This window comes from Pan troglodytes, chromosome 11, assembly GCF_028858775.2.
Source record: "Pan troglodytes isolate AG18354 chromosome 11, NHGRI_mPanTro3-v2.0_pri, whole genome shotgun sequence".
Lineage (NCBI taxonomy): Eukaryota > Metazoa > Chordata > Mammalia > Primates > Hominidae > Pan > Pan troglodytes.
Genome location: NC_072409.2, coordinates 94,316,761 through 94,337,424, shown reverse-complemented (window position 1 = coordinate 94,337,424; position 20,664 = coordinate 94,316,761). Strand labels below are relative to the sequence as shown.

The 20,664-nt window shown below is 36.9% G+C and overlaps 1 protein-coding gene and 1 long non-coding RNA gene across 2 annotated transcripts in view; one reads left to right on the top strand and one right to left on the bottom strand.

The window, feature by feature from the left end:
* The window catches only part of MIR31HG (MIR31 host gene), a 105,754-nt gene extending 102,517 nt beyond the window's left edge, over positions 1–3,237 (bottom strand). The window contains 1 exon segment of the long non-coding RNA NR_132736.1: positions 3,028–3,237. This is a non-coding gene — a long non-coding RNA (MIR31 host gene).
* A 255-nt stretch (positions 3,238–3,492) lies between these two features.
* MTAP (methylthioadenosine phosphorylase) overlaps positions 3,493–20,664 on the top strand; it is a 355,183-nt gene continuing 338,011 nt past the window's right edge. The window contains exons 1-2 of the mRNA XM_054657984.2: positions 3,493–3,953; positions 14,541–14,602. The gene's annotated coding sequence lies outside the window, so the exon portion shown is untranslated. The remainder of the gene's footprint in view (positions 3,954–14,540; positions 14,603–20,664) is intronic.

The window sequence follows — 20,664 nt, the reverse complement described above, 5'->3', positions numbered from 1 at the left end:
TAATCAATTTAATAACACATTTAATTTAGAAATTGGCTTCTAAATTAATGCTGACAGCGTGGAAGCTGGTATTTAGACAAAATAGAGTAAGCTGTGTATTCGATAAAGCCATGATTAAGGATTTTCAAATGAGATTTATTTTTTCTGTTGTCTGCTGTATTTTAGTACAACCAATACCTACATCCTGACAAAAAAATTCAATTACATAATAAAGCAGAAACTTCTAGGAAGTCCGAAAGTAAGTTTTGTTCTCAGACTCTTTTTACTCCCCTCCGTACTGCAAACCAGCACACATATATACAATCGATTTTTCCCCTTCATCTAGACTCTTACCAAAATTATTTTAATAATTTCCTGGACTGCCTTCTCACATAAGATGTGGATAAAAAAGCCTCAATATCCACAAATACAGCAAGCACTTATATTGTACAAATAAAATAACTGACTTACTTTCTAAACACTTAATTGTATTTAAAAAGATGACATAGTTAAGAAGTCCTCAGTGAAACTACAGTTTATAACACAAAGATCAAATTTCGCTGTTTCTTAGTTAAGACTGACCTACCCTAGATCCAACAAAAGTTGTTGTTTTTTTTCCTCACTTCCATAAAAATTTCTGAATCACTTGGCAGATTATTTCTAAGGAAATAGTTGTGAAACCAAGAAGCTGTTCAAACTTAAGCATCAATTCTTTTGTTAATTCATTTTATGATTAAAAGAACTACCAAAAACATTACTCTCTAAGAATCCTATCATTATATATATTTTAAAGTGTCTTCAAAAAGCCATTTTATCTTAAAGCTGGATTTCATTCCTCAAATGTTATTAATCTGGGATTGCATCTCTTGCTTTTTTACAGTTAAAATTTGTTTAGAGCCCCCCCCCCCGATGTTTATATGCCAAAGCTACCTAGATACACACAATGAAGAAAAACTGTGGCAATTATATGAAAAATATAATGACATCTGTCATTAAATGTCAATGTTTCAAGTAAAACATTTCTTATAAAAACCTGTTACTGAAGAAAAGTACTGTTAAAGTACATGAATTAAAGTATTTTTAATTATCCCAAATACGTACCAACCAAATTTAACTACAGCTTAGTTTTTTAGGCAAACCAAGATGACTATTTTTTTTAATCTGAGAAAAACATGATATGTAGAAAAATTCTATTTTATTCAGTTCAACACTCTTCACTTGAGGATATGAAATTTGTAAGTATGCAATCTCCTTGAAATTGTAAAAATATAATACACAATTTTATACTACCTTCTAATTTTACTTCCTCAAGCATTTGTAGTTTCTAGAATAGCTATCTAGCTATTACACTGTACATAAAAGTGATCCTCCAATTTATTTCCACTTCTAAAAAGATGCTGAAATATAGAATAAAGCATTTCATACCTCCCTTCTCGTTTAAAATTCTAAAAAGGGCCAACAATCCACATTATAGGTTAAACACTTTGTCTCTGTTATACACTTTTCAGAATTTATAAGACTGAAAAATTATAAAATTTCATCCAATGAATAATTCTGTACTTTATTAAAGAGTCTGATTTCTCTAAACATTTACCTATCATCTAAGCAATATTAACATGTACAACAAAGTAGTAATATGGTATAAATAGAAAATAAACACTCCAAGCTGATAATTCCATAAGGTCTAATGATTCTATTAAAACAAACACAAATCAAAATTTTCCATTTTAGGGCCCCAAATTCAACTTGAAACATTTTTTATATGATAAGATTAAAGCAGCTGCCCAATTTTCAGGAAGCTCTGTCTCAAGTTAAGGAAAAAAAGAGAAAGGAGGAACTATAGTTCTTTGGGTGACTTAAATCACTGCCTTTTTTACTTTTTTTTGCCTTAAAATCAAGATAAAGTTCTCACCTAAAGATTAACCTCTGAAGACAATGAAAAATAACCAGGATTGGACTTTAAAAAACAACTTAAAAGTCAGCCCCCTCATACAAAACTCGACAACAAATAAACCTAGACTTAACTGTCATTTTCAAATCCAATTTTTACCTGAATTGGTAAAAATTTATTTAAAACAAAATGCAAAATACAATATTGTTTCAATTTTGGCCCAGGAGATAAACACTTTAATGCAGACGTAATAAACTCCAGCGAATAAATAGGATCATTTTCCTAATTTCACTTCAAAGCTGCCAGGATTTCAATAAGGAAGTTCAAAGGCCCGATTCCAGAAACTAGAGGTCCCCGGAAAGTGAGGGGCGTCTGGCCACAGCCTCAGTTCCAAACCAGGTATAGTTCTTGAGCTGTCATTCTTAGTCCTATTACCACTAATACAAGGTCAAAAAAACGGTCCTGTAAGGTGTCAATTAAGGGGTCACTTTTGCCTAAGGTTTCCTTAACTTCTCTCCTAGTGAAGCCGCTCTAAGTGAACATTTCCGCTGTGTTTTTTTTAATGACTGCCATTGTCTCGCTGGAGAATCGGAGGCTCTTTTAGAAGTACTGTTGGAAAATTCAGGATTTTACAAAACATTTTCTCAGCTGTACAGTGCAAAAACAAACTTTAATCCTACTAGCCATGGGTCTAAACCACAAGCCTAATTTCTCTTCTAAGAAGGGAAAGCTTAGTTAAGTTTTAAAGAGACAGTAATTTTAGGTGGTAAAATGAGCTCAACTCAAACATCGCTGTATGAAAGCGCTCTCCGCCAACACGCTCATGGACACACACAACTCCTTCCTCGAGGTTTAGGGACAGAGAGCGAACCTGTGACTTCGGGCCAGGATGACGACCTGAGATTTGGACAAGAGGAGGCTGTGGTTCCGCGAAGAGCCAAGGGCGGCCGGCGCTCCGGGATGCGCCGGACCCCGCGGCGCATCCTCGTTTGGGCGCCACGGGCGCCGGCGGTCCTCGGACCCGGGTGTCGACTGCCGTGTGCCCACTGCCGTGTGCCCACTGCCGTGTACCCAGGCCCCGAAGCCTCCTCAACTCCGTGAGGGGCGCCTCCCTAGCCAGCTCAGCGCGCAGCGGGACCAAGGCTCTCCCAGCTTACCTGAGGGTCCGAGTAGGAGGATAGAAGCGCCGCCCGGCCTCGCCCAAGCGCACACGAAGGGGCCGCTTCCCGCCCCCCGCACCCCAGACCAGGCGGCTCACGGAACACCGCCTCCCAGCTCTGGCCCGGGACCAGGCGGTCCCCCAGCCGGCTCCGGCGCCGCGGCCGGGGACGCGCGTCTTCTTTCTCCAGGCGCCGGACGTGGAACCTGCGAGCCCCTGGCGGCGCCCCAAGTTATGCGCAGGTCGCAGCTGCTCACCAAGCTCCTCCTGGGAGGCCGCCCTGGTCCCCGAGAGGGGCGCGCGGGAGTGGACGTTCTCGCACCTTCGCCCCATCCACACCTGCCGCCGCCGGGGCCGCCAGCGCCGTGGCTCCGCCCCGGCTCCGCCCCCCGCCGCCCCCGGCTCCCGCTCCAGCCGCCGCCGCCGCCGCCGCGACCGCCGCGGAAAGGAGGGGGAGGGAAGAGGCGCCTGGACGGGGCTGCGGGAGCGGCCGTGCTGAGCCTCCTCCCTTGGGCCCGGACGGGACCCAGGTTTCTTCACTGCAACGCAGCTCCCGAGTGACGGAATTTTGTGGGGGAAGCGGCGGCCACTACGCTCGCTTTTGGCACAGTAGCCCTTTGCGGGTGGGAGCTTCTCGCAGTCAGAGCTAAGGGAGAGGGAGTCCACCGGCAAGAGCCAGAGCTCGCCCTTGTACTCTCCGAATGCAAACTTAGCAAATTGAACAGCGGAAGTACTTCCTTGGTCGGACCCCTGCTCTTCTAGGGGTCTTCTAGAAACGTGGCGGCTATCACAGGCCCCGTGGTATAACTGGCATTTGGAAAACGAGGGTGTTTTTCCATCTGGAGTGGCCTGTCTCCTATCCTCAACCCTCCGTGTGCTTCGACGCCTCTCTCAGATGCCATCTCCACCAAGAAATTTTTCCAGGTACCCACCTGCGCCCAGATTTGATTCCGCCCTCTTTGGGACAGCCTGGGTGCTCTGAACCTTTCCACTGCCCCTTCCCGTGTATGAGAGCGCCTTGTGAAATGCATGGGCCATCGTTAGTTATTTTTATTGCAATATGTGGTTTCGTATTCAGTACTGTAGTATACAAGCAGAGATATTTATGCTTTCACGACACTTTTCATTTGGGTTTGAATTCCTTAAACATGAAGACTATAGTAAGTTGCCCATCTCTGGAAGTAAATACTGAGGGGTACATGGCAGGGTAATCCGACCCGATGACCTAGCCAGAAGTTCTGGCTGGCCTACTCAACTATGCCCTCCGCAAGCCCAGCATGGTAGCCTTTCACCTGGATTTGAAGGGGAAAATTGTATTTCTCTCTGTGAATGTAATTACATTTTGGCAAAGGTCAGTCTAGTTACCACCAAAAAATATTCTACGAGTTGGAGGGTGGGGGTGGGAGCGTCAGAGCAAGGTTAATAGTGGTATTTTATTGATTATGAAGTAAATATAACTCTACGTAGTCATTTGTTCAACCAAAACGAAAAATATTCATCAAATATTCCCTAATAAGTTGGTACTCATTTCCTTAGCCACTTTAAAAAACACAAGTCAAATATAATTGATTATATAAATTGTATTTGCATGAAGATTTGAGTCCAAGGACTATAAGAAAGATTCAAATTTTAAATTTTCTGCATACGATATGGTTAAATAAAATGTTTGTGTACTATTTCCTATACCTAAGTGTATGTTTTGGGTTGAGATGTCAGTAGTGTTTAATGGTTAATAGTGTTAAGTAAACGACAGCTAGGAATCACTACAGTTAGCTTAGAACAGGTTGAATTTATGAACTCCCATTTTAAAGAACTGAGAAATCTCAAACCATATGACTGCCTTGACCAAGAAATAAAAAAAAATTAAACAGATTCTTACTATTAAAATTTCTGAAAATTTTGAAAAATGAATTTTTAAAATTAACAGTCCTAGTATTTTTAAAAAGCAAATATTTTAGAAATCATGAAAAATGTACCTTAAGATGTAAAAGAGGATAAACCTCAGAGCTAAGGGCTTTTTAAAAATGTAGTTAGTGAAACCTATTCATAGAAAACTCAAAAGCATTCTTTGAAGTGAAAAAAAGTACTCTAAATTTATTATGGAAAGTATAGTATCATTGAACTCAAATAGCTATTTTAAACATCGTAATTTTGTGAGTAACAAGAAAAAAAAGCTTTCCTTATATGTGAATCCCACTAGGCAAGACTTTGTCCAAAGTCCAACAGAAAAAAATATTGAATAAACAAGCATAAGCGTCTCATTTGTGGAACATATTTTTAAGCTTTTATACAGAAGCCCAAAATAATATTATAGAAAAGATTACACAATTGCATAGCCAAAATTATATATCATAATATTATGAATAGCAAAGAAGGAATAATTCACCTCAAATAGCAAATAAACAAAAAGTGTCTTAAGCCCATAATATCTTTTAGACTTCAACTGAGGCAAGCAAGCTGTTTGGCCCAAGACAAATATACATAATATCACAGTAAACCCAGAGCTAATAGAATACAGCCATAAAAGGCCCACATTGCAAACACACAGTCATCTGTAGCTAAAACTATCAAAGGGGCTTGCCCAGGGTACTTCACATACAACTTTTTGTTCCATCTTACTTCATTATAATGACAGCATCGTCTTGAATGTGAGAATTTCCTCCTCAACCTTTACCTGCAAGTAAAAGATGAACCACTACTCATTTTCTAGTTGTACCCTAAAATGAATAAATAAGTCAAAGTTTCTACTGCCATTTAAATTATTTCTAAATATATTACTTACAAAGCTTAATGTATTATTTTAGTGATTAATAATTTCTGTACCATAAAACTTGTTCTGTATTAGTTATCACATCTTTATACATCCACTGGTAATCAAGGACTTTCAGAAGAGAGTAGAATACAATCTTTATTTTATTTAAAGTTTAAATATATGTATTTAAGATACATATGTTTATGTGTGTGTATATGTATATATGTGTGTGTGTGTGTGTATATACATATATATATATATATATATATATAAAATGCACCCACACACATGAAGTACAGGACAAATGGGAACAGAAATGCCAAAACAATGTTTTTCCAAAGTAAATATTTATAGTAATTATAAAATAAATTATTAACAGAAAGTATACAAAGTGTGCTTTCCATTTCATTTTTAGTTTACTTATTTAGAAATGTTTTTGCATGTAAGCAAACCCAAATTCTGGTGATTATTATTAGTATTATTTTTGAACAATGAGGTGGTGCAAGAAGCATGGGAAAGAATTTCTTAGCGGTCTCTCTGGCATTTTTTGAAGTTCTAATAAGCTTTTATGTGGAAGTTAGCAGATAATTTCAGTTTAAGTGATTTGACTGATGACATCGACAAATATTTTAATGTCTTTATAGTAGACATGTTATAGAAAAACTTTATATATAAAAAGTTTATATACAGAAAACTTGCTAAAAAGTATTTTATAGTTCTTTACGTAGAAAAACTTGCTAAAAAGACAACACTATAAATATCTATGCAAATGTTATTATCTGTTCAAACTAGATGGTGGGTGTATGAATATCTGGCATCATTTTGAAATATTTCATAATTAAGAATAAAAGTTGAAGTGAGAATATATATAACAACGGTAAATGAAATAATGAAATTATTTTAAAAATACTTGTGATTCCCCATTTATCCTTATACAACCTTTAGCACGTTAAAGCATTTAAATGGATTATCTTCCATTTGTAGCCTTTTTTTTTTTTTGTAGCTGCAATCTCATGCCTGCTACTTTTGAATAATACAGTTCTCACTGTGAAGAGCGAGGTGAGAAGGAAGCATTTTTGGTACATGTAGAAAGGTGAAAATTAATTTTTCTAAAAGAGACAGTGTCATGCTTTTCAAAATAAATATTGTAGGTAAAACAGGAACAAGCTGAAAATGTTACGTCATTGTATCTTTATTCCATGCTAAGTTTAGAATGTTATTTTGCCTGGTAGTATTATTTTCTTTAAACGTTTAGTCAAACACACATTTTATTTCACCTAACTTCCGTAAAGTAGAAATAGGAAAAGAAATATTTAAATTATTGAAAAAACTGAATATGAAAATATGAGCCATATTCTGTTTTATTCCTGGTATGATTTTTTATAAGAACATTTAGAGAAAGCCATAGTTTTCTCTTAAAAATGAAATGACATAGTATTGGATTGTACAGTTGTCTTTAGGTATGCATAAATTTATTGAATGCTAAATCGGTTTCCAGAATTTTTCAACCTTGCCCATTCAGCCCTCATTTTAGGAACCGTCATGAAGCTTGTCTTAATTGAAAATACAGGCAACAACACTAGCTGCTTAAAAAAAAAAAAAAATCCCTCATGAGCTGTTAACATACAGAAAGTTAATCTCTGGCTCAGAAATAAGTCTTTCTTATCAATGGCCTTGTTCATCTTTGAATCATCCATATTTTGAAGAATCAAAGGATTTCAGAGGTCTCTATGAGGAAGAGTGGTGGTTCTCAACTCCAACACACTAGGATGATATGGATATATCTACACGGGTTTCCAAACAATTATTAGATTGTTATAGTACAATGCTTAGTTCTTGCTAACTCTGATTTTATCTCTTTCTCCTCTCTTGAAAGAAAGTGAAAGCAATGTTTTTTAACAACTTTAAGTTTGCTCTAATGTAAAGAGATAAATTATTCATACTCATTACTTGTAACCACCTTACAATTTATAGAGACGCACAACATGTTAAGTAGATAGAGAACTATTTAATACCAACCCCCCATCACTAATAGTTTTTTCTAAGGAAAAAAGTCAGTTTACTCCCTCTTATCTGTCAACCTGGTGATGGCTTCCTCATTGTGTGGGTTTAGGCTTTAGCTGAGTGGTGAGATGGAGTATGGAAAGGATCTATCTGACAGGAATCTGGGAGGGGCTGCTCTAAAGTGCTTTGTGGTAGAGATATAGAATTGGAACTACTACTAGGGTCTTACTGCTCAGTAAGACTCCATAGAGAATCAGCATCAGCAAGACCATTTAAAATGCAAAACCCTAGATGATACCCCAGACCTACTAAATCAGAATCTGCATTTTAAGAAGAGAGAGAGAGAAAGGACTTAGAGAAAACAAAGGTAAAGAAAAGATTTGTCTGTCTCAAAGATAGCAGGTCAGCTGCTGAAGAGTTCTGAATAGCACCCTAAATCCCAGCCATCCATTCTTTACTCGAAATTGGACTTATTCCTTCAAGGAATGCATTTATTAGATAAAAGGAGAAAAGTAAATAAATGATGGACTCTGTTTTGACACATTTTGAACAATGGCCAGGTACTTCCATCAGGAAAAGAAAGTGCTAGGGCATCCTGCTTAAAGTAAAGGACTCTTGTCATTAAGCTAGCACACTAAATTAGAATGCAATAGTGTTATTTTAGAGTGGTACAAGACATGTGTCAGTAATCCTTTTTCTGGCATTTTAGTGAGTGCAGTGGAAAATGTATTCAGGCTTTGGAATGAAGTGCATCTCATTTTTACTCTCTCTGACACTTACCTTCATTAAATTTCCAAAATCTTTGTCCCTCCATTTGCATACCAGTAAAAATAGTAAAAATATTGTAATGTATACCTCATATGGTACTGTAAAAATTAAACAAAATAATATTTATAAATTCGTTAGAGTGCAGGGCACACCATTTATGTTTAAAAGGAGAGAGAGAGAGAGAGAGAGAGAGCGAGAGAGACTTGAGAGAAACACCAGTTCCATTTCCCTTCCTTTGTAATGGTGTTGCTGCACACCTAGTGTGTTCAGTATAGAACACATCAAAGACCGTCAAATGTCTCTGGGCTGTTGGTTTTAAGGCTGAAAAAGCTAGCAATATTTGGAACCACATCAAGGATTCCAATCCATTCCCACTCCCCATCTGATGAATGACTAGTTAAAAAGTCATGCCCCTGTGCATGTTGAATACAAGAAAAAACAAGTTTACAGCCAAGGGAACCTGACATACTTCTTAAATCCCTGTCCAGCTATGGAAAGAGAGCTAAAATCTAAGCAGATGTCCAATTGAGACCCAAATTATGAACGTGTGCATGTGTGTGTTTTAAAGAAAAAAATGCAGATTATCTTTATGGCCACGACTCACCTTCCATGAAACTATCTGAAATGAGAACTGGCAGTCATAAGGGAGACATGTTGATATATCCAATATACTGAGGTAGAAGGCATTTGTGTGGCTAGGATATGTGAGAGCGTCCTTTTCTCCCTGCTTGGTTTTTTGTTTGTTTTTTGTAAATCTCTTGTGCCTGATACTTGCACAGATATATTCTTACGGTGAGACTTTCTCCCTGGGGAAGTTTTCCTAGACATAGCCCTCACCCCCATCCTCCCATGCTCAGTTGCTTTGTCTGCTGTTTTCCCATATTAAAAAAACAAAATAAGACAACTCTGTAATATCCTTTGCGTTGCATCTCCTCTGCTAGCCTTTCAGCGGCAAGTACTATGCTTTATTTTTCTTTGTTTTGTCAGCCTGACCCATTTCCAAACACATGGCAGGTCCTCGATAAATGCAGAAATGAATACTCTGATCCAACATTTGCATTTATCAGACTTGGTATCCCATATGAAGTGTTCCATGAAAAAAAAAAAAAAGAGAGACAGAGAGATGTTCAAGAAATCTTGGGCTTAAACCTCAGACCCATTAGTAGGCTAACATGCATTGTATTTCTCAAACATTTTTGACCATCAAAACCCACTCCCACATTTTTTAGAGTGTAGCAGGGCACAGTTTGCAAAACACAGCCCTAGTACAAACAAAAGCAGTCCAAACATTCAGCAATGGTTCTTTAATGCTTTCTAAATTACAGAGTGTAATAGCATTTTGACAAAACAGAAATCTCCGTGTAACCAAAAGATTCACAATACTAGATTTTTAACAACATTTAATTCAACGGAATCCCAGTACGATGAAATAATTTAGACACTCCTTGGTAGTATATTGTACGAGGATTTCACCTGGGTTGGATAAGAATCTGACTAATGTTATTTTACCCAAAGTAAGCCAACACAAAGGGCAAAAGAAGGGAAATATTTGGCATAATATTTTTCCAGGCAGTGGTATCAGCATAGTAAACTCAGTAATTACAACTCTGGTTCTAGACAGGTACCCTATACTTTTCAAAAAGCTTTCTGTAGCATTCTGGGAAGATGGTTTGGACAATGGATAGCAAATGAGAAAAGTGATTGTATGAATCAAATTCCTGCAGGTGGTGATCTTTTATACCAGGTTTTCCTCCTGCTTCTTTTCTACCTTCCCTACCTCTCCTACCTTCCCTGTTTTCACTTCTCCTCCTTTTATACTCTTCAGACCACTACTTTTCCCCCATTTTGTTACATCAGGGCTAGTGGATAATGCTAAACTAACACTCATTATAGTAAAGATGGTATTAAAAATACATCACAGCTAGAATGGTACAGATGCTGGTCACCTAGAGCTAAAGGCAGCCAGAACTCTTGAGTGAGGTCTAGAAACCCCTGATCTGTCAGAAGCTACTGACTCAAGGAACAGGAGTGTCCCAGGTAAGGGGCCAGGAAAGCAAGAGGGGCACTGGAGGGTCCGTGGGGCTGTAGCTGTTTATACAGAACTATATCAATAAAGATATATAACAATATATACAGAACAGTACCAATATTTTACAAACCTAGTCATATCAGTGCATGCCAGATGTATGTCACCCTTAGATTCAATAACTTTTTGTTGAATCCCTCCCATGTGCCTGGCATTATACTAGGCCCTGAAGACAGGTCGAAGAGCAAGATTTTTATCCTAGTATCAAATAAATTCTCTACATTATTGAACATTAGGTGATCAAGAGGTAAATCAAGATGCAGTTGTGACTTTTTTCTGTTTATCTAACTTAAACATCAACCCTAGTCTGTAATTGGGTTTTAGGCAGTGGGTAAAAAGGAAAAGTAAGGGAAAGAGAGGTTAAACTTGGGAATGGAAGCAAAAGAAAACGTTGCTGAGGACAAGGAGGAGTGCTGTGACATCATTAGAATGTTTTGACTCCTCTTTGTCTTTGGAAGGCATTTTCTCACTTTCAGAACCATCTTTGCTAAACCCTCTGTTAGCATGTTTTTATTGAATGTTTAATTAACATAACCATGGAAATCATGGGGAAATTGTTTCTTGAACTCATCTTCAATTTAAAAGATAGAATAATAATACAGGAAAGTGTCTTTCTTTCCTATTCAGGGTATTAAAAAATAATGAATTTGTATCCTATTTGCTTTGAAGTAATGAAAACAGTTATTGCTTATATAAAACTTGGTTATTTCAAAATTTATTTTCATCATTTGAAATATACTTTGAAACTCAACCCACATCACTCTGGAAGATTTCAAAAGGAAAAGCTCATCACTGAGTTTCTTCTTCCAGGCAGGGTTCAAGCTCCATTCACATGTAAACCTCGCAAAAATGCTTTAAGTTGGAATCATAATCTCCATTTTAATGAGGAAATTGAGGTTCAGCTAAATTAGGTAGCTGACAAAGATGACACATGGCACATGGCAAAATCAGCACTTGACTCCAGCTCATAAGGCTCTAAGTCAAGGAACTACTAAGTCGATCTTTCCCAACAAATTAATTGCATTTCCTTAAAGTCTCTTACATCACCATGTAAAGTACCATCTCACCTAACTGCTCATTGAAAAACTCAGGAGAAGAAGAAAATTCAGATTCGATACACAAAATAACCAGTTTTCTATGTAACTATTAGGTTACAAGCCGTCATTCACCTGAGTATGTTTTAAAGTTGAAACAGAACCTAATGTACAGAAAACAAATGTCAAAGCTTCTTTAAAAGGCTAGTGTAATCCATTATATATTGTATTTCTAATATCAAAATAAACTTTTATTGCCTAATGTGAATTCAAAGCAATCGAGTCTTTTTCGTCCAAAACAATACAATATGCAAACTTAACACAAGACTACTTTCTTTGCTTGCTCAAGTTTCTCTTAAGAATCAGTACTAAATTTATAGATATATGTATAGACTCATAGGTTAAAAAGTGGACTCTTTGCCAAGCAGGCTTATTCTCTTTCCTCCCCGACATTGTATCTTCAGCTTTTTCCTCTTCCCTGCAGATCACTTTGGACAATATCCTTAAATATGATGAGAGCTTGACATGCGGAAATAAAAGCAGGATATAAAAACAGAAAATGAAAACTTTTATGAGAACGAACAAAGATAAAAAAGTGTGTGCATATATAAATGTGTTAATACACAGTTTGTATAGCAGTCATAAAGTGTGCACTCTGGCATAAAAAGATAGATCTAAGAAGATAATGGGAGCAAATAGTAGGAACAGCAAGACGATTGAAATGTATAAAATAACAAAGGGTAGAGATTTGTTCTCTGAATCCTAGAATCCATGAAATTATAAAGAACAACAGAAAAAGCTATTTGTGGGTAAAATCAGAAATGAATATACAAGTGTGATAATAATTATAATATGTAAAATTTACCAGTTTTTAAAGAATAATTTATGTTAAGTATAATCTAACTCTTCTAAAATGCCAAGTACCATAGAGGTGTCATTTTGACAATTGAATATTTTGGTACCCTACATGGACATAAGTGCTTATTAATGAGTTCCAGTTAACAGAATACTGAATAAATGCGCTTTTACTGAACACTATGCAAACCAGCATTTATTGTGGTTTTTAAGATAGATGGGAAGATGTTTTTCTTTGCACATAAGGTTGTAAACTCTTGAAGGCTTAAACACTGCAGTAAGTGCAGCCTGGAAAATGAGATAAATTGAAAAGTAATTTAGTTTAATTCATAAAATGAGCTATGATGGAACCTAGAGATATTTGGGGGAGATTTCTAGCTTTAAGAATAACAACAGAGGAAACACTAAGAGCAGCAAAGCACAAGGCTGATAGTATCCACTAGTTTCTAACATTTCTTATTTTCCTGTAATTAAGCTCTCAAGATTTATGTATACTAATGTGATTATGTGTAAATACCCATCATACTTCCAAAATATTTTAGGAGAAAACTGGATATACATTCATTAAGTTATATGCATTTCTAGAGGAATAATTTTTCTGTCTTAGTCCATATTAACATTTGTGAAGAAAAACGATGAGAGTTTTTGGAATGAAATATATCTTCTAACCAAATTAGTTTTAGTTTTAGTTTTCTCATTTTAAATGCATCTAAGCAATAAAAATATGAAAGCAATTATTGAATCATCAAGTGTTTTTTATTTTTAAAAAATATCTTGGAATTAATATATTAAAGCTTTGCTCAAACTAGATTAAATCACTGGATTTGATATTAGTCCACCAACTCTTAACACATTCTTCACTTGTTAAGATATTGCTCTTTCTGGCATTTAAGAGAACCGTAGCTTGCTAAATTAATATGACATCATTCTTTTTCTCCACTGGTGTACAAATTCTGGTTTTCTAAGTGCCTTCTCAGAAATGCGTTCTTTTCATACTTTGGTTTGTTAGATTATTTTAAACAAAATCTTTTAAGATACATTTATAATACAAGTTCAACATTAAAGAACTTTAAGGGGGAATTGCAGAAAACTGGAGATGGAATGGGCCCAAGCAGGCTATCTAAAGGCCAAACTCTTGCCAAAATAAGTTACCTCTGTAGAGAACAATGTCATTTTCCTCTGTTTCTTTGTATATTTAATTTTTTAAAAAATTATCGTGAATTCTAATAGAGCTCACAACTGGGATGTCTTTTTCATTTTCTTGTCTGCTTTTCAGATTACTTTTAGTAAGTATAATCAAAATATTACTTCACGTTTATTCTTTATGCATACATTCTTCCTGTGTTTTTGGAGAAATAAACCTTTTACTGATATGATACGAAATGAGCAAATAAGAGGATTGCTTAGCTTTTCAATGACAAAGTAAGAGAATGGAAGAAAATCCAAGCAGTGGACTGAGAAATAGAAAGGCAAATCTGTTTAAATAGTATTGCGTTTCACCTTATGTTGTTCAGTGTTTATCTCTTTACCACTGCTAACACTCAAGCCACCCTCCCACCTCCACCAAAAAATATCTGGAATGTACAATATTTACCTTTAGAAAATCAGAATTTAAAAGATAGAAACAAGCACAATACTGCCAGTAACAAGGGGTGAGATTATTCTGTAGGAACATGAGAGGTGGTCAGGACCAGAGGAATGAACTTCGTTTAGAGCCATACATAAAGTAAAAGGCAAAGGAGATGATAATAAAAAGAAACATCATTGAAAGTGGAATGGAGGAGACTAGGAGAGTGGTGTTCAATTGGCAGATCATATAGAACTCCAGAGATGAAAACAATTCATTAGTAATTCATTACTCACTAGGTATCTAATATGTATCCTGCCTTCTACTAAACACTGGCTAAGAATACAAAAATGCAAGCTAGGACCTCACAATAACTTTGCTTCTAGGTGGGGAACACACTTAACTAGGTAAACAATGGTTTATCGTATTCTCTTTTGTGTTAAAGATCTGAAGAATAAGAGGAGTTGAGTGGAGTGACCTAAGAAGACTGGCAACCTTTGCTAGAAGGTAAGGTTCCTACTCGGCTTTGCCCCCGGACACCTCTCTCTGTCACTGGTGATAATACTCCCTTAGCATTTGGGCCCGTGTCATAGCAGAAAGTGATTTCTCTGGAATAACTCTGATTTTAGAGGATGATTTCAAGGACAAAAATCAATGTAGCTTACAGCACAATTAGATTGCTAGCTGTTACCAAATTCTCTTTGTAATTTATTTTGTAGCTTTTCTCTTTATTCACTGTAGCAGGAGAAAATACAGAGAAAGATGCTTTGAATATAAAAATATACCATGGTAAAAAACTATTTGCTAACAAATTTGGTTTACTTAACTGTGGAATCAAGTCAGGAAAATTGAACTGAGAGAAATCATAGAAATGATTTTATCTAACCTTCTCATTTTACAGATGAGGAAATAAAGTCTAATGAGATATAACAACTTATAGTCACATAACTCATTTCTGATAAAACCCCATGTCTACAGACTCCATGTTCTTACCTTTACACCATACTGTTTCTCCTTGCAGTATTTTCCTACTTAAAATGACACTTTACATATTAATAACCTACAAACTTGGAAATTTCAGATTATGTTATAGTAGAAAGTGCTTAAGTTGGAGCTAATCAGCCCTGAACTGGAATCCTGTTCAGCTCAGCTACTAATTAGCTATAGAATTTTGACAAGTTGATTATTCATTCTCAACTTGTACTTATGATAGCACTTACTATATCTCAGCTACTTTTTTAAGTGCTAGGAAAGTAGCGAACAAAAACTTACATTTTTGTAAAGGGACAATGACATACATGTACATAAATATTTACTGTGTTAAGTGTAATACATCTAGGAAGAAAAAGCTGGATGAGCGGTCAGAGAATGACAAAGTTTTATAAAAGGTATTATGAAAAGTCTCCATGATAATAATAGCTAATATTTTTAGAGTTCTCAGTATATCCTAAGTGCTTTACATATAATTGCCTTTAAATCCTCACATTATGCTATGAAGTAGGTCCTATTAATATCTCCCCTTTAACAGATGAGAAAATGAATGCCCTCAGGGGTTAAGTAACTTACCCAAGATTATCCAGCTAGTAAGCAATAGAGCCAGTAGGTCTGGCTCCAGAGTGTCCTCTAAGCACTATTTGATGCTGCTTTTCTACTTAAAATGGGTAGCAGTGGAGCAGAGGGTTCTCTGAGTTGCAGTTTCCCTGCCCATAACAGGCTCATTTGAGAATTGTAAGATGAAATATGCATTTAAAACATAGCTCTGCATCTGTCACAAACTAGGTTTTATAAGTCAGAATTCTTTGGCTGCAATTTACAGAAACCCAACTGAAGATATCTTAATAAAAATTTTAAAAAATGTATTGTTTCATGTAGGCAAATTGCATAGGCAGGAGTAGAGTGAACATCGGAAATAACTAAGGCCAAGGACTCCTCAAATGTAGACTTCCTCTCTCTCTCTTCATCTCTGTGTGTTGACTTTATTCTTTCCTACTACAGAATGACTTTCTCCTTGTGATGGAAAGTATGGTTGCAGACTGCAGGTTTATATTCTTTCAGATTTTAACAGCTAATTAACGAGCCCTCACTGTAGTTAAGAGCTTTACCCTGAGTACCTGTACTCATTCTCAAAAGTAATGCTCACAACAACTCCATGCAGTTGGTACATCTGTCATGTCCATTTTCAGATGAGGAAATTGAGGCACAGACATGTAAATAGTTTATCTAAAGCCACCAACTAGAAAGGGTCACAAATGTAGGCAGTCTGTTCCAGGGATAGTACCCTTAAGTCAACATATTCTGCTTGGTCTGAGTTTTAAAATTAAATGAACTAAATTAAATTAAGGGCCAAAAACACAGTTTGGATGTTCTAGAGACAGAATTTATACCACCAGCTCCAGCCAGACCATTCTTGGGAACTAAAACCTTTGGTTGACACCCTGTGGGTTCTACTTGACCTGTCTCCTGTTCTCTGCACATCCTATCTTGCCCACTCTAGAACCCTTCAATCTCTGCATTTGCTTTCTGTCTTCATTTTTTGGTACCTCTGCTGGACCCCTGCTTAATGAATGAATCATCCTTTCTACCTGTGAGGCTAGTACTGAAATCATTTTTTCTACTCTTGAAGTTAGTGCTTAAATCAGGAATTGGATGAAGCTTCTTATGTACTATCAGTCAATATGTATAAAAGAAGTGAATAATGTAGGTAAAAGGAACCAATTTCCTAAGATGGAAGGAAAGGAAGATGGCATGTGACAGTCCTAAACCTCTAATGAAGGCATCTGGGGATGGAAGGGACCAGCTAAATCCAGAGTTGGGTCATTTATTTCCAGAAAATATTTGAGGCTTGCACAATTTTAGTCTTTCTGCTTCCCTCTTGATGTCATTTCATCTTAAATTGCCTTTAATTTTTCATTTGCTGAAAATGTGGACAGTAGTACACTTTGGTGAAGTAATTGTGCAACAGCATGACCAACAAAGGCTCAGAAATGAGTGCTGGGAAGAAAGAGAAATAATTGATTTTTATAGGAATTCTGCAGAATTGGTGGCCATATGTATAATTGGAAAGCTCCCCTTTACTTTGTGATGGCTAGACAGTTCAAATTTAGAATTCTTCATTACTCTTCCAGTAAATCTAATAGTCTATAACACTGAGTTTGGTTTTCCTCATAAAATAAACTGTCAAAATTATTTTATGGCAGTCATAAATATGAATGCAATAAATGGAAAATTTTTTAAATTGATGACCAAATATGTAATTCAATACACTCTAACTCTTCTAATGATGATCAGTAATATAGACTCTCACATCTTGTTGTCTGTGACACACCCGTGAAGCAAAAACAGACCAGGCAAGTGGCTATCCACATGATAGCATACAGGCTCTGAGTTCCTTAGGGGTACAAATGTTGTGTTATCCATTTTTGTATTCTCAATGATGATCATAGTGCCTATCACATAGTAGATTGTTCAATACAGCTTGTTGAATTACTTGCTTCTGCTGAGATACAGTAAGGAAATAAGAGAGTAAGAGGAGGATGGTCCAAGTTCAAAGAAACTGAGTTGATGAATGGGTGAAAAGGCAAGGCTAGAAAGTGGTAGAAAATGATACTTGAGGTTCATAGGCTAAAGAGGTTAGGAGAGCTAAGTAAGCCAAGGTGGCATTTATGGAGTGCATGAAAACCTTTGCTTAGATGGGACAAAAAGATTCCTCCTCTGCAGAGCCTGGATAGTGGCTGCTGGGTTGGAGAAGACCCACGCAAAGGGGCTGGACACTAGCTTAAGACAGTAAGTTGTTTGTTTGGATGTTTGTTTTCACCAGCCCTAGGTAGGTGGATTTAAAATAACTTCATGAAAAGGATCATATGACAACATAAAAAAGAATTTGGAAAAAGAATGTATGAAGTCACTGATCCCATTCTCCATTCTCATTACTCCTGTATACTGATCAGCTGCAGGATCAGTCTTTAGCCTGGAGCCAGTCCCCATCATGATAACTATCATGGTGATGTTGATGACAATGATGATGACAATGATAATGCTGACAACAGCTAACACTTATTGAGCACATATAGTATGCCGGACACTGCTCAATGTCATTTAATTTTCATATTATTTCATTTAATTTTTTCAAAAACTCTGTGAGATAAATACTAATATTTCTATTTTACATAGAAGAACACTATGGCACAAAGAGATTAACTTGCCCAGGGTTGCACAGCTAGTAAGTGGAGAATTTTGGGCATTCTGATTAAAGAGCCTATGATTTTAATCCTCATGCTATGATTTTTCATTTAAGCTCAGACCCAGGTGGGGTTTAAGAGTAGTGTTGGTGACTTAAGTTGAGTTCCCAGACTGCATGTGGTAAGTCCTGGACAGGTACCCATCCCATTTTTCTCTGCTTCCAAATCCATCCCACATTTGCTTTGTCTGTAGAAGTAAGTTTTCTGAAATCCCTTTCATCACTATCATGAATAACTTATTTCAACAATTGTAAAAAAAAAAAAAAACTGATGGAAAATTGGGGACATATGGGAAATCTAAATACCAGCTGGGTATGACATGATAAGGAACTTGTTAATTTTCTTAGAAGTGAATCGTATGTAAGAAAATGTCGTCAAATTTTAGAGATCCATACTAAAGAATTTAAAGGCTGAGGTAATGGTATCTGGACCTTACTTTAAAACAACTGAGCAAAGAGATAGTAGCCGAAGGAAATACGGTAAAATTATCATTATTAAGGCTAGGTGATCAATATGTGGGGCTTTATTATAATATTCTCTCTACTTTGAAATGTACTTGAAATTTTTAATAACAACGTTAAAATAAATGTAATATTATGTGTTTCCTAATTCTGATACTATCATACTTGCCCAATTTGTGTGTGTGTGTGTGTGTGTGTGTGTGTGTGTGTGTGTAAGTAAGACAGGGTCTTGCTTTGTTGCCCAGGCTGGAGTACAGTGGTATGATTACTGCTCACTGAAGCCTTGACCTCCCAGGCTCCAGCAGTCCTCCTACTTCAGCCTTCCAAGTAGCTGGGACTACAGGCACATGCCACAATATCAGGCTAATTTTTGTAATTTTTTGTAGATTTGTGGTCTCCCTATGTTGCCTAGGCTGGTCCCACACTCCTGGGCCCAAGCGATCCGCCCACCTTGGCCTTTCCCAATTCTTACAGCAAAAAAGAGTATACAGTTGATATGAACCATTCTCTGAACATCATTTGTTTTTACTGTACCTGCTTCTGTCATAATGAACAAGAAGTGTGAAGGGTATTTATCTGTCCATAGCAGCAGATGACAATGTTTTATGCTGAACTACAGTGGACAGGTGATGTGCAAATATATGAAACTCTCAAATATATAACTGGCTCTGCTTCTTAGAAGCTTGTAGACTTGAAGTAAGCAACCTACCCGCTCTAGGCTTTTTCTGTGAAAAGGGCTATAATTGGATCTACTTCCAGGCTATTGTTAGGATTTAGGACATAATGCATACAAATCACTCGGCTCATTGCCTGAAACATAGTGAGAACCCAATAAACATCATAGCACCCAAAAAACATAAATACCTTTTAGCAGCAGTCAAAAATAAAACATTTGTGTTCTACCTCACAAGGAGTTTCCACACTGTAGCTGGGAAACAAATCACCCCTTAATAAGGTTAAGCTATACAGTATAGCTCAGTTTTCATCTTTCACGTCTCAAACAGAAACATCATGTGGATCTTTCACTCAAACCAAATGGAAGTTGTTTTTCTTTCCACAATAATATGAATTCCCTTGGTTAGACAGTAAGAAGGTCATTGGACAATTTCTGAACTGTGAATAAGCAAATACAAAGAGAAGGAAAAAAGCTGGGTTTGTTGAGCAGGCATTGCTCATTCCAGACTGATGACACAACTTTTGGTTAAGGACAGTGAAGATAGAGAAAGCAGTTGCACTGACATTTCAACACATTCCTTTAGCCATGTTGATTAACGCCTCAACTTCTGGATTCAGGGAACTGCCCTCTCTCTGCTGAGGACGTTCATTTCAAAGGTGTGCCTTTAAGTGAATTGAAAAGGACCCTAAAGAGAAAGGCTGCCTTTCATATCTCCTCTCTCTCTTCAGTGAATCTGGACACAGGGCTTTCATCTTCTCATTGCCCAGCTTAGGTCCCCTTTTGTTTTGTGGTGCCCTGTTAGGTTGCTTTGTTTTGGTTTCTCTGGGAGGCCTGCCAACCCTAGCCTGAGAGAAGGCTCGAAATGATGAGATCAAATGTTCTGAGACAGTGTTACATTTCCTTTTTTTCCCTAAGCTTTTCTTTGTTTAGCTCTATGCCTCCTGTTGTCTTAAATCTTCTCTTCCTTATGTAGTGCCTCTATAGCCAAAGAGATTGCTAAGTCACAGAATCACGTACTTTGAAGTAATTTTTTGAGAGTAATGAAACTCAGCTACCTGACAGAAAAATCCCCTTTATGATAACTCCAACCCATGCTTATGCTCAAATATGACTTGCACACACTTCATACAGGGGAGTTCCTTGCACCAATACTAGTTTTTAAATGTAGTTTTTAGAACGTTCTTCCTTATGGTT